We start from the raw sequence: 13,779 nt of genomic DNA on the forward strand, positions 1-13,779 counted from the left end.
CTACTCCACCCAGGTGAACATCATAGCCACATCCTCCAATGTCAGTGATTCCTGAAAATTTATCATTTTCTTCTGCTTAAGGAAATAGTCAATATTTGTGATGCTCTGTCTCTTCTGGATAAGTCCTGGCATTTTAGAAATTTTAGTCACAGATGAAGGATACTTATAAAAATAAGATCCAGGTCAAAGAACAAACTCTTTTTTTAGTCTCTTATTCCTTCTCAGAATCACCAGGAACTAGAGAATGACCCAATTCTCCCAAGAGTCTTCTTAAAGTTAGAATTTGCTTCCCTAAACTACTTGCACTTCTAGTCTTCTAGTCCAAGCTGGTCTCTGAGAATCTGCAATGTTTTTCAAAGAATATAGATTTTTAAAGTATGTCCTTACAGGTTTTTAAATTTCCTCAGCGTGCATAGTAATGTTTCCCTTTCCATGTCTGAGTTTGTTCATTTGCTTCCTTTTTCTTTCTTTTGTTTAATTTGGCTAAAGTTTTGTAGATCTTGTTAATTTTTCCAAAGAACCAATGCTTCATTTCGTTGAATCTTTGTATTGTTTGCTTCTAATTCACTAATTTTGGGCTTGATTTTATTTATCCATTCCTGTATACTCTTTATAGGTATTGTTTCTTGGTTTTCCAAGGCTTCCAGGTGCCTCATTATTTTACTTATGTGAGATATTTCTAATTTTCCGGTATAGGCACTTAACGTTATAAATTTTCTTCTAAAGACTACCTTAATTGTGTCTCATAGGATGCGGTATGCTGTGTTTTCATTTTCTTTGATCTTGTTGACAGGGTCTCTCTAGTCCCAGCCTGCCTGGAACCAGGCTGGCCTCAGTCTCACAGAGATACTCCTACCTCTGCCTTCAGAGTGCTGGGATTAAAGGTGTGTGCCACCATGCCTGCTATTGTGTTTTTATTTTCATTCAGTGCTGGAAAAATTTTAGCTTTCTTCTTGATTTCTCCTATGATACAATTTTCATTCAGTAGCGTGTTATTTAACTTCCATGCCTTTGTGTATTTTTTTCCATTTTTGTTGCTGTTGATATCTACCTTTATTCCTTTGTGCTCAGATAGAATACACCCAGAAGTATGTTTTAATTTTCCTAAGATTGTATAGACTTGCGTTGTACCCTAATATGTATTCAATTTTTGAGAAAGTTTTATGGGCTTCTGAGGAATAAAAAAAAGTATATTCTTTGGTATTTCAGTGGAATGTTTTGCGGATGACTGAAAGGTCCATTTGATTTGTGATGCCACTTAACCCCAGGGTTTTTCTATTTAGTTTTTGTGTGGTTGACCTGTATGTGACAGTGGTGTATTGAAATCATCCACTGTCATTGTGTTGGAGTGAATGTGTGATTTTAGATCTAATAATATTTCTTTTATGAAATTGAGTATCCCTGTATGTGGTGTACATATATTTAGGATTGTAATGCCTTCCTGGCATGTTTTTCCTTTAATGAGTATGTGGTCACCTTCTCTATATCTTTTGATTGGTTTTATTATAAAGTCTATTTTGTCACATATTAGAATAACTACACCTGCTTTTTTATTAGTTCCAATTTCTTGGAATATCTTTTCCCATCCTTTTGCCTAAAAATGGTATTGATCGTTGATTTTTGTGGTGTGTTTATTAGAGGCAGAAAATTGATAGATCCTATTTTCTTATGCAATCAGCTAGTTTGTCTCTTTTTACTAAGGAGTTCAGAAAATTAATATTGAGTTACTACTGAACAATATTTATTAATTCCTGTTATATTGGTGCTGTAGTGCTGTTTTCTATGACAACTTTTGGTTGAATGTTATAGAATAATTTATTCTTTATGCCCTCTTGAGAATATTATTCTTTTCTTTTGACTGAAGTATTCCAACAAATATTCTCTATGGAGTTGGTTCCATGGACATAAATTCCTTAAATATTTTTAAAAGATTTTCTCCTCTTTCAGTTATAACTGATAATTTTGCTAAGTAGTCTGCTTTGGAATCTATGCTTTCATAATTTACATGACATTGGTCCAAGCCCTTCTGGCTATCTTAGTTACCATAGAAAAGTTAGTTGTTATTCTGATAGGCCTGGTTTTATGTGTGACTTGTTCTTTCTCACAGCTTTCCATATTGTTTCTTTGTTCTGTGCTTTTAGAGTTTTGACTATTACTTGACACGGGGATTTCTTTTTTGTTCCTGTCTACTTGGTGTTCTGTATGCCTCTTGAACCTCCATAGTTATTTCTTTCCCTTGCTTTGGGATTTTTTTCCTGTGGTTTTATTAGAAATAGTTTCTGTGCCTTGAACTGGGTTACTTCTTCTATGCCTATGATTCATTGGTTTGGTCTTTCTACAGTGTCCCAGAATTCTTACATATTCCTTTCATGGCTTATTTTCAGTTGGACATTTTCTTTGATTGAGCTACCGATTTCCCCAAGCTCTTCAAATTCTGATATTTTCTATTCCATTTCCCCCAGTTCCTTTTTGCTTCTTTCTTCTATGCTTTTTATTTGAGTACCTGAATTTTTATTTCAAATTTTATTTCAGTTTGGCTTTTTTTTCAGAGATTCTACCTCTTTATTGAATTTTATTCATGTTTTGAAATGTTTATTTCATTCAACTGTGTTTTCATGGTCTCTTTTTAGTGTTTTACTCATATTCTCCTTGAGTTCCTTAAACCCATACTTATCATTGCTATTTTGAAATCACTGCCTTCTGTATCTGCTAGGTTGTGATTCTCAGGAAACATTACATAAAGGTTGTAATTTCTGTAGTTGATATATTATATCTTGGTTATTAATGGTGATTGTGGTTTTTTTTATGAGGTATGGGCATCTGGACTTGTGTTGCTTGCTATGGGTATGTGTCCTTTTCTCTGTTGTGTGGTTAGGTATATCTTTGTTTGCTATTTCCCCAACTTGTCAGATTATGGCCCATCTTGGTAATGCTTGGTGTTCAATTTGGGGCCCATTTTATGTTGATGTGCAAATGACATCCTTATGCTAAGGATAGGTGCAAATTTTGAGCTGAAATTCACAGTACTGGAGCAGCAGGGTGGACTGGTGAGTTGCTAGGTGAACAGGTTGGCTGATAGGTCAGGTTGAGAGACCAAACATGTCTTGGGGTACTAGGATCCCTACAACCTAACCAGGTCCAAAGTTGGTCTGGAACAGTTCCCAGTGTCACACAAATGTCCTGACAGAGCTGAGATTGTGACTCAGGGAGGAGAGGGAAACTTTCAGTTCAGGTCAGGACACCCAGATCTAGGGGTACACCAGGTAGTGTTGGGAAAGCCCCCAGGAGCATCCAAAGGTACTGGCAGGAATGTGATCATGGGATACAGTGAGATGTGGGGAAGAGAACTCACAAAGGAAAATCTGGATAGCCCCCAAGAGACTCCAAGGGTTCCAAAAAAGCTGGGGTCAGGAAATGAAGGAGGTGAAGGAAAGTAGACATATGCAGGCAGGTCTGAGAATGGTCTCAAATCTCAAGGTCTACAATGGCCCCATAAAGCAGAAATGGTCACCACAAGGAGGTGTGGGAAAGGGGATGCATGAAAATAGAGCTGAGAAAACCCCCAGGAGAATCCAAAGGTCCTGGCAGAGCTGAGATCATGGAGCTCAGGGAGGTGGGGGAAGGGAGATTTGGGAAGGCAGGTCTGAGAAAGCTCCCAGATCTCAAGGTCCACAATGGTCCCAAAAAAAGCGGAAGTGGCCACTGCAAGGAACTGTGGGAAATGTGACACAAATTTTGAGAGAGCATATATATCTTGATATAAACTCAGGAGCCAGTAAAATGAAAAGGAAATATAGTGGTAAAGGGAAAGAAGGAACTCTAGAGAGAGGACTAAGAAACAGATAATATCTAGGAAGAAATGGGAAAATGGGAGATACTTTAACTGGGGAATAGGAATAGGAAGGGTTATACAGGGGGAGAGAGAAGAAAGATAAATAATGGTTTGGTAGTACGAAAAACTTGAGGGAAATGTATTAGTTCAAAAGCCTCCTGAAAAATACACATAGAATGTGTATGAGTGCATTTGTATAGCTGAAGGCTATATAAGAAAAAAACACAGTGCCAGACAAGGGAAACCTTCCTGAAAGTTCTTGGCCTCAGTAGTCCAAGAGACTCCCAAAATAACACAAGCTGTTGTCACAATCCCTGATTGCCTCCCAGAACTTGTGTGTAAGGCTCTAATGTTGAAGACAGGACATACTTCAGACTCAGGACTTGGAGCAATCGAGCTGGAATTGATCTGGAAATCTCCTCCCTGAAGACTAGCTCTCACAATATCAGAAGATACTATGCAAACTACCAAGGGAAAAAAGCAATGATTCCATCATACTGTAAAGCCTATGAACCACAAAAATGGCCAGCTCAGCAAATAATCTCCGTTGGTGCAGTAAGCATGTTTATCTTGGATGTAGTCAACAGCTGTCTAATTGGACTTAAGGCCCACCCAGTGGGAGGAAACTTATGTGTGGTACTATAGACAAAGCCAAATACCCATAGCTAAAGTGGTGTATCAGTTACTTTTCTGTTGCTGTGATAAGACAACATGATTATAAATCTAATAGAAAGAAGTTTATTTGGCTTATAATTCCAGAGAGATTACAGTCCATACTGGTGCAGGAGGCATGGCACCAGGTGGCCAGAGCAGAAAGCCTAGTGTTCACATCTTCAAGCAGGCACAGGGAACCCTAGAGTGACTGGAAATCTGGCAAGGTTTAAGAACACTCAAAGCCCATCCCCGGGGCTTCTTCCAGGAAGGCCACACCTCCTAAAACTTCTCAAAACAGTGTCACCAATACTTGGAGCCTTTGGGAACCATTCTCATTCAAACCATCACATTCTACTCTCTAGCGCCCCCACCCCTGCCTGGTAGGCCCAAGACCATAAGAAACAGAAAATGCACTTAGTGCAACCTTAAAAATCTCCCCATAGTCTGTAACTGCTACAGTCCACGTGGCTGGATAGTCCTGGATACAAAAGGGGACAGGGTATCTAATAGCAAAATATCACACAGAGACAATTTAACATATAAGAAAGCTAAGGACCAGGAGGGTCCCCATCAGTAGAACAAAGAGCACTGAGTCTCTAACTCTCAAGATTTATTGACAGGGATAGGTTTCTGTAAGCAGATATTCAGGAACAAATGGCATGCATATCAAAGGACATTCCTCTGCAGGAGCTCAGGAAACAACAACAAAATGTGGCCTGCTTGCAAGGTACAGAGCATATATTTACATAACAGTGCAAATAAAGGGTAGTTTGTAATCTAATCTAAATATAAACATAAGGGACACTGCACTTCAGAACCCTGCATACATGCCTTTCTGGCTCTTCCATCACAAACAATCTTGGCTACTGGTAACTTTGCAAATGTAGTCAAGCATGCTTTCTGCAGAGTTCAAACAAGGCAGTTATCTCCAACATTTAACAGTTCAATACTATTCAAAATTCCAGAGTCCAAAGTCTCTTCTGGGAGGTGAGGCAGCCTTTTAACTGTAAGCCACTGTAAAGTCAATAGACAGATTATATGCTTTTAACACATAATAAAATCAAATACACATTCACATTCCAAAAGGGGGGAATATAGATATACTGAGAAAATACTGACCAAAAACACCCCCCAAATCACCAGGACAAACATCAAACCCAGTAACTCTGTCTGACTTCTGTCCAACTTTATTTCCAAAGGGTTCAGATGAAATCTTAAAGTGGTTTTAATTTGCATTTCCCCAATTACTAATGATGTTGAACACCTTTTAAGATGTTTCTTAGCCATCTTTATTTCTTCTTTTGAGAACTCTCTGTTCAGATCCTTAGCCTGTCTTTTAATTGGGTAACTTGCTTTCTTGATTCTTTCTTTTTTTGGGCTCTTCAGATATTTTGGATGTTAAACCACTGTCAGATGTGTTGCTGGTGAAGATTTTTCTCCCAATCTGTGGGTTTTCTCTTCACTTCCTTGGTTGCTTCTTTTGATGTACAGAAGCTTTTTAGTTTAATGAGGTCCCAGTTGTTGATTCTTGACCTTAATTCCTGAGCACTTGATGTCCAGTTTAGAAAATCCTTTCCTACACCTACATCTTGTAGGTTATTGCCAATGTTTTCTTCTAACAGTTTCAGAGTTTCAGGTTTCACATTAAGGTCTTTGGCCCATTTAAAGTTGACTTTTGTGCAAGGTGAAATATAAGGGTCTAGTTTCATTGTTCTACAGGTAAAGATCCAGTTTTGCTAAAACCATTTGCTAAAGATGCTATCTTTCCTCCAGTGAATGTTCCTGGCCCCTTTGTCAAATATAAGATGGCTGAAATTGCATGTACTCATATTTTGGTCTTTAGTTTTGTTCCATTGATTTATGGGTCTATTTTTGTGCCGATGTGCTGGCCATTTTAAGGAAGTAACCCCGAGCTGAATTCTTCCCTACCCCCAGTTCTCGTAAGTAACCCAGTCCTTGCAAATCGTTTGACTTTCATTGTAAGACCATAGGAGAACAAAATCAGGTTTTGCAAAGCCCCTATCTGACATCTCTAAGTGGTCATTGTGGCTTCTATAAACTTGCTTATTGCTGTGTCTCAAAGGAAATGGGATCCCGAACTCCATGCAGCTGCTGCTCCCCACCCAGTAGCTGTAATTGTTTTCCTTGTGCCCATGCTTGTTTGTTCAAAAAGTTGGGAAATGTCCTGTTTATGTGATCTTTAAACAATGTATCAAAGCTGTATTGAAACTGTGACCTGCCCCACAAAAGCCCCTCTAGCCCGGACCCTGCAATTGTATAACTGTCACAAGATGATTAACCACTGCCTGCCTTCTGTAATCCAAGAAATTTTCCCCACCTGGAAACTCTCCTTGCTTTTTTTACTTTAAAAGGTAACTGCCCCACTCCCCCAGGACTGCAGTCCTTATTCTCAAGTTGAGGGCTGTGATCCAAACTAGCTTGAATAAAACTTTGAATTAAAATCTGACCTGGTGTCTGGTGGTCCTGAACTCTGTAAAACTTGTACCATGTTGTTTTATGACTATAGCTCTGTAATATAGTTTGAAATCTGGTATAGTAATCCCCTAGCATTGATCTTAGTACTCAGGGTTTCTCTGGCTATCCTGCATCTTTTGTGCTTCCATGTGAATTTTAGAATTTTTTTTTCTAATTCTGTGAAGAATGTCATGGGGAGTTTCATTCTCATTGCATTTAATCTATAAATGGCTTTTAGTAGGTGGTCATTTTCACAGTGTTACTTCTTCCAATCCATGAGAATGTGAGGTCCTTCCATCTTGTGATGTCTTCCTTAATCTCTTTCTTTAAAATTTTCATTGTAAAGGGCTTTAATGTCTTTGGTCAGGTTTATTCTGAATTTTTTTTTTTTGAGGCTATTGTGAATGGGAGTGTTTCCATGTACTCTTTCTCCAATTGTTTGTTATTGGTGTATAGAAAGGCTACTGATTTTTATAGATTAATTTTATAACCTGCCAGTTTACTGAAAGTGGAAAGTGATTTCTAGGAGTTTTCTTGTAGAACTTTTTGTATCTCTTAGCTATCATATCATCTGAAAAAAGGGATAATTTGACCTCTTCTTTTCCAATTAGTGCTCCTTTAATTTACTTCTCTTGTCTTATTGCTCTAGCAAGAGTTTCAAGCACTATATTAAAAAGGAGTGGAGATAGTGGACATCTTTGTGTGGTTCCTGATTTTAATGGGACTGCTTCCAGTTTTTTTCCATTTAGAATGATGTTGGCTGTGGGTTTGTTGTATATTTTTTGATGTGTGTCTGTATGTGGTTTGCAAGTTTGTTGAGATTTTTTGCAGCTGTGTTCATTAAGGATATGGGTCTATAGTTTTCTTTTTTGGTTGTATCTTTACCTGGTTTTGGTATTAAGGTGATGTTGGCTTCATAGAAGGAATTTGGAGGTTCTCCCTCTGTTTCTATCTTTTTTTCCTCTGGTCTTTTTGAGACAGGTTCTCCCTGTAGCCCCCAGTTGGCCTGGAACTCACTATGTAGACCAGGCTGGCCTTGAACTCACTGAGCTCTGCCTGCCTCTGCCTCTGGATTGCTGGGGCTAAAGATGTGTGACACCACACCCAGGTTGAGACTTTTTGTTTTGTTTTGTTTTGTTTGTTTGTTTGTTTGTTTTTGGTGTTTCTATCTTTTTGAATAAATTAAGTAGTATTGGCTAGAGATCTTCTTTAAATGTCTGGTAGAGTTCTGCTGTAAATCCATCTGTGCCTGGGCTATTTTTAATCAGGAGGTTTTTTATTACTGTTTCAATTTTCTCATGCATTATAGGTTTGTTCAAGCTGTTGATCTATTCTTAGTTTAACTTTGGTGATTCCCATGATTTTAGATACACATCCATTTCTTGCACATTTTTAAATTTAATAGTGTATAAGTTTTAAAAGTATTCCCTTATAATGTTATGGATGTTTTGTTGTCTGTTGTGCTGTTTCCCCTTTCATCTCTGATTTTGTGGATTTGGAGTTGCTCTTTCTTTCTTTTGGTTAACTGGGCTAATGGTATATCTATCTTGTTTATCTTTTCAAAGAACCAGCTCTTAGATTTCTTGGTTCTTTGTATTGTTTCCTTTGTTTTGATTTCATTAATTTTTGCTCTGATTTTTGTCATTTTTTCTTGTCTGCTGGGTTTGGGTTTCATTTGTTCTTGCTTTTCAAGTATCTTGAGTTGCAATGTTAAGTCATTTATTTGTGTTCATTCTGATTTTTTAATGTAGGCACTTGGAGCCATAAACTTCTCTCTTAGGACTGCTTTTAAAGTGTCCCAGAGGTTTTGTTGTGTTTTATTTTCCTTTTCATTTAGTTCTAGGAATACCTTTATTTCTTGCTTAATTTTTCCTTCGACCCATTCATCATTCGGGAGTGTATTGTTTAATCTCTATGAGTTCATACAGTTACTAGGGTTTCTTCCAGTGTTGATTTTGACTTCTATTTTACCTAGTTTTCTGTTGCTGTGATAACATACCATGACCACAGCTATTTAGAGAAGGAAGAACTTATTTGGATTACAATTCCAAAGGCATTAGAATCCATAATGGAAGGGGGCTGGGGAGGCATGGCAGCAGAAGCTGCCTGGAACAGAAAGCTGAGCAATCATGTCTTCAAGCAGGCACAGGAAGCAGAGAGCAACTGGAAATCTGGCAGAGCTTAAGAACTCTCAAAACCTGTCCCCAGTGTTGTGCTTCCTCTAGCAATGCCTAGCCTCCTAACACCTCCCAAAACAGCACCACCAACTGGGGACAAAATGTCCAAATAATTAGAGCCTATGGGGGAAATTTTCATTTAAACCACTACAAGAGGTCATTGATGCTACAGAAGAACCTACTTTTGTCACACCCCATAGCAATATAATTTCCTGCTGTATTCTAAATATATGTTGCTATACTTATAGACGTGTGTACCTCTCACAGCTCATCAATGAATATTCTTTTCACAACAGATGAAGACTATTACAAAGTTTTGTGACTGTTCAAATACGGAGAATAATTGTGTTAGGTGTGCATCCCTATGTGACACACCTACAATGTAATCTCTACACTTTAGGCACAGGGAATATAATTAAATAGGGGCAGAAAGAATATTAGTGCATGTCTCAGCTACCACCATGAATCTCCCTCATGCTACAGATGATGACTAACCCAGAAAGCCACAGTGGCCAAAGTTCAGAGAATAAGAGTTTGTAGAGCCTTTACTCTGAATAGGACACATATATCAAACCTCTTTCACCCAAGGTTCAGGGACCATTTTGGAAGATTGGGTGGAAAGACCATAAGGGTCAGAGGTGGTTGATTACTACAAGGAAACAGAGTTCTCCAAATAGCTGGGAAATTACTCATGTGAACTTGCAGCAACGGTAATAGCATGCACAAGACTCATCCAAGCAGAAGAAAGCAAAAAACCCAACATAAAAGTGGGGAAGTGGGGGAGGATCCCCAACCATAACCAAGGTACTGGGCATAGGGAACTTGTGATAAGGTGTTTCGCTTAGAGTACATTTCCCAGAGACCTCATCTCATAGGTTAATAGGGACTTTTGGTGGGACTGCAAACTTGTTCAACCCCTATGGAAAGCAGAGTGGAGAACTCTTAAAAAAGCTAAAAAGGAACCTACCATTTACCCAGTTATATCGCTCCTTGGCATATACCCAAAGAACTCATCCTATTGCAGAGACACTTGTACATTCATGTTTGTTGCTGCTTTTTTCACAATTGCTAAGAGGTGGAAGCAGCCTAAGTGTCCCTCAACTGAAAGAAAGATGAAATCATGAAATTTTCAGGTAAATGGATGGAACTAGAAACTGTTATACTAAGTGAAGTAACACAGACTCAGAAAAAAAAATGACGTATATTCTCCCTCATATGTGGATCCTAGCACCAAATCCTTATAAGTGAGTATCTATCTAGACATAACTACAGGAACCAGGATAATGAAAAGGAATCAGGGAGGTAAAGGAAAAGAAAGAATCTGAAAGAGAAGAACAGTAGGAAACAGGCATTAATAAGGGAGATATGGGTTAAAATGGGATTATTTTAAGGGGAGGGGGAGGGAGCATTATACAAGGACTCTTGGGGATAAGGGGAAAGAAGGAGCTCAAGGGAGGTGGCACCATAGGAGAAGGGTATTACTGAGGGAGAAATGGTAAAAATGGGGGCACTTTAGATGGAGAAACCAGAGAAAACCAGATTAATTGAACAACCTACTGACAAATTATACATACAACTAGCTCAAGGAATATAATACATGTCTAGGCAAGGTTTATCTGAGAATTTTTGGTCTTTGCCCAAGCTTTATCTGCATAGCACATAGTAACTAAAAGTACCAGACTAGTGGAACTAACCTTCTTGAACATCTAACAGCCATACTTTGAGGACTATACCAATTTGGTCAGAGGGATATAATGGACAGTTTTTGCTCCTTGCCCTCCTAGGTTGACTAAGCTCCAGGGGACTATGAGCATCTCTCAAAATGTCTTGTAACTGTGCTGTGTCACCAATAATCTTGATCAAGGAAGCCATGGAGACCCCACCAAATGGACTTGAACCAGTGTCCAGTCTACAAAGAGGAGGGTCAACACAGAGGAAACATTTCCTCCATGCTTCCAAGCAAAGCGAGCCATGGTTGAGTAGGATCTTTGACTTATCTTCACGTAGATGGAACTGGTAAAAGAAAGAAGCCAGGGGTTCCCCCAAAGCCCATATAACCCCTGACAAAGAAATCCTCAAACAACCTTAAGAGTAAAAATAAATTGGTTTATCTGGGCCAACCGTATGGTCTTAAATACTCAAAAGGAAAGTATAACCAAATATTAAAGGGATAATATAATTCTTTAAGAGTCCATGTGCATAGCTAAAAGCTACATAACAAGAAACAATGCCAGGCAGGAGATACCTTCCTTTGAGTTGTTGGCCAGAGTGGCCCAAGAGACTCCCAGACAGTAACTCAGCATAGAACTAGGAAAATGAACAGCAGTCCTCAATCTTATCTAAAGGAATATTGACAACTGATTGCTGCTAGATTAGGAAGAGCTGATCATCCTAAACAAGGCTGATTCAGAAGATGGATAAGCACTGGAGAATGGCTGGGGGTGCCAACAACACAGTGGACAGTAACAGGGATTACAGAGTATATGGGCTCCAGTGGAGGCGGATGGGGCACAGACTATGGGAAGGTGCCATTTGGGATGTGTGTATATAGACAGATGCATGAGATTTTTTTTGGATATTTTGTATGAAATACACACAAAAAATAAAACAAATTTAAAAATGAGTTGTGAGGAAGAAGCATAAAAATTTTCTCCATGTTAATTAGCAAAGGTGAAACACATTATCATTGAAATCTACCCAATGATTTCATATCTGTGCTCAGATGGATCTCAGAAAGTAATCAACTGTGACTAGTAATAATCAGATACATAGAGATTAGAGACACATGTACAACCACCCAAGTGTTAGTAGCATTAAAAATGAGCTTCCCTGTATGAAATAGTATGTTTTCAAATGGGATGGAGATCTTTTTTAAGGGCTAAAACCTCAATTTTATGTCTTACAGGGTTTATACTGAGTTCAATATTATATAACTGTATAAGTTCAACTGTGAACCTAAAAATTTACAGCCAATATTGAAAGAGATGCATCTTTGCTCTGGAAATTGTTATTGAATGTGTTAATGCTGTAATGAAATGCTTCTTCTAATCATGTGGTTATTAAATAAATAAATTTTTAAAATATGCTAAAATACTTGGTAATTGTCTAGAAAGCTACCTGCAAGTTTTCACAGCTATTTACTCATAATATTTCTAAATCAGAAACAACTCAAATGTCCATTAATAAATTGTGGTATAAGCATATAATGTAGTATTACTCAGAAAGAAATAGGAATGAGCATATGATAAAATCAATACAAAGATACTCTCAAAACAATTATACTGAACTAAAGAAATCAGAGAACAGCACTATAAACACATTATTCTAATCATATAAACCTGCATAAAATCAAAACTAATCTATAGTGACAAATTGTAAACCAGTGATTTCTGTAACAAGATGAGGACAGGAAAGAAAGGTAAAATCATAAATGTACAGGAAATGTTAGGGGGTTATTCATTACATATTGTGAGTATTGTCTTATCAATGGAGAGTTACCTCAAGAAAACAAAACGTTATATTTAAATATTTAGTTATTATGTGACCATTATATCTTAATAAAGCTGATAAAAATAAGTTATACAAAGGTTATAAAGTATATGAAGAGGAATTATCATTACTTATCATAAACATGCCAACAGAAACCAAATGAGGTAGCACTACATATCCACTAGAGTGGCTAAGTTGAAAGGCTGAGGTTGGCCCATGTGCATGTCTGTGAGGAATTGTCTTAAATAAGGTAGCTGATATGGGAAGGCCTAGCCCACTGTAGGCAAACATTCCATAGGAGGGAGTCCTGATCTCTGTGAGTGGAGTTGCTCACAAGCAAGCAAGCAAGCAATCATGAATGCATACATTTTCTCTCTGTAAATGACTATGGATGTAATGTGACTATCTACTTCAAGCTCCTGCCACTGCGACTCCCCTTCTATATGAACTCTAACCTAAATAAACCATTTCTCCCGTTAATTGGTTTTTGTCAGGGTAGCTTATCATAGCAACAGAAATGAAACTATACGTGAATGTTTCTCTGAGCTCTCTATTTGACTGGTTGGTGTATATGCTTTTATTCAAGCACCATATTGGTCATTGCTATGACTTTTAATATATTTTGAAATCAAATAGTTTAGTGCCTCCATATTGTTCTTTTTCTTGTGACTGATTTCAGGATCATTTTAATGAACATCTGTGAAACTGAGGGTAATATTTTCTACTTGTGATAAATGACATTGTAATGACAGAGATTTCATTGAATGTATAGCTTGCTTAGGCAATATGACATTTGAAGCATTATTAAGTCTTATTCACAGAGTAAACTTCATTGTGACTCCCTCAATTCCTTCACCAATATTTTGTACTTTACAATAGAAAGATCTTTCATCAACTCAGTTAAATTTATTTCTTAATACTTTTTAAACTATTATAAATGACACCATGGCAGTGAATAGTGGTGTACAGAAATAGTTTTGACTTTTGTACTTGATTTTCTATCCTGAAAACTTATCATATTATTTTATAAGTGCTAACAGAGTTTGGGGGAGTTGTGATATTTAGAGTCAATAGAAATAATTTTTAATTTTTAAAAACAATTAATTAATTAATTTTTAATGTTCCAAACTGTGATTTATAGTTCTACAAGTT

This window comes from Nannospalax galili, unplaced genomic scaffold (genome assembly GCF_000622305.1).
Source record: "Nannospalax galili isolate Female #2095 unplaced genomic scaffold, S.galili_v1.0 scaffold10, whole genome shotgun sequence".
Classification (NCBI taxonomy): Eukaryota; Metazoa; Chordata; class Mammalia; order Rodentia; family Spalacidae; genus Nannospalax; species Nannospalax galili.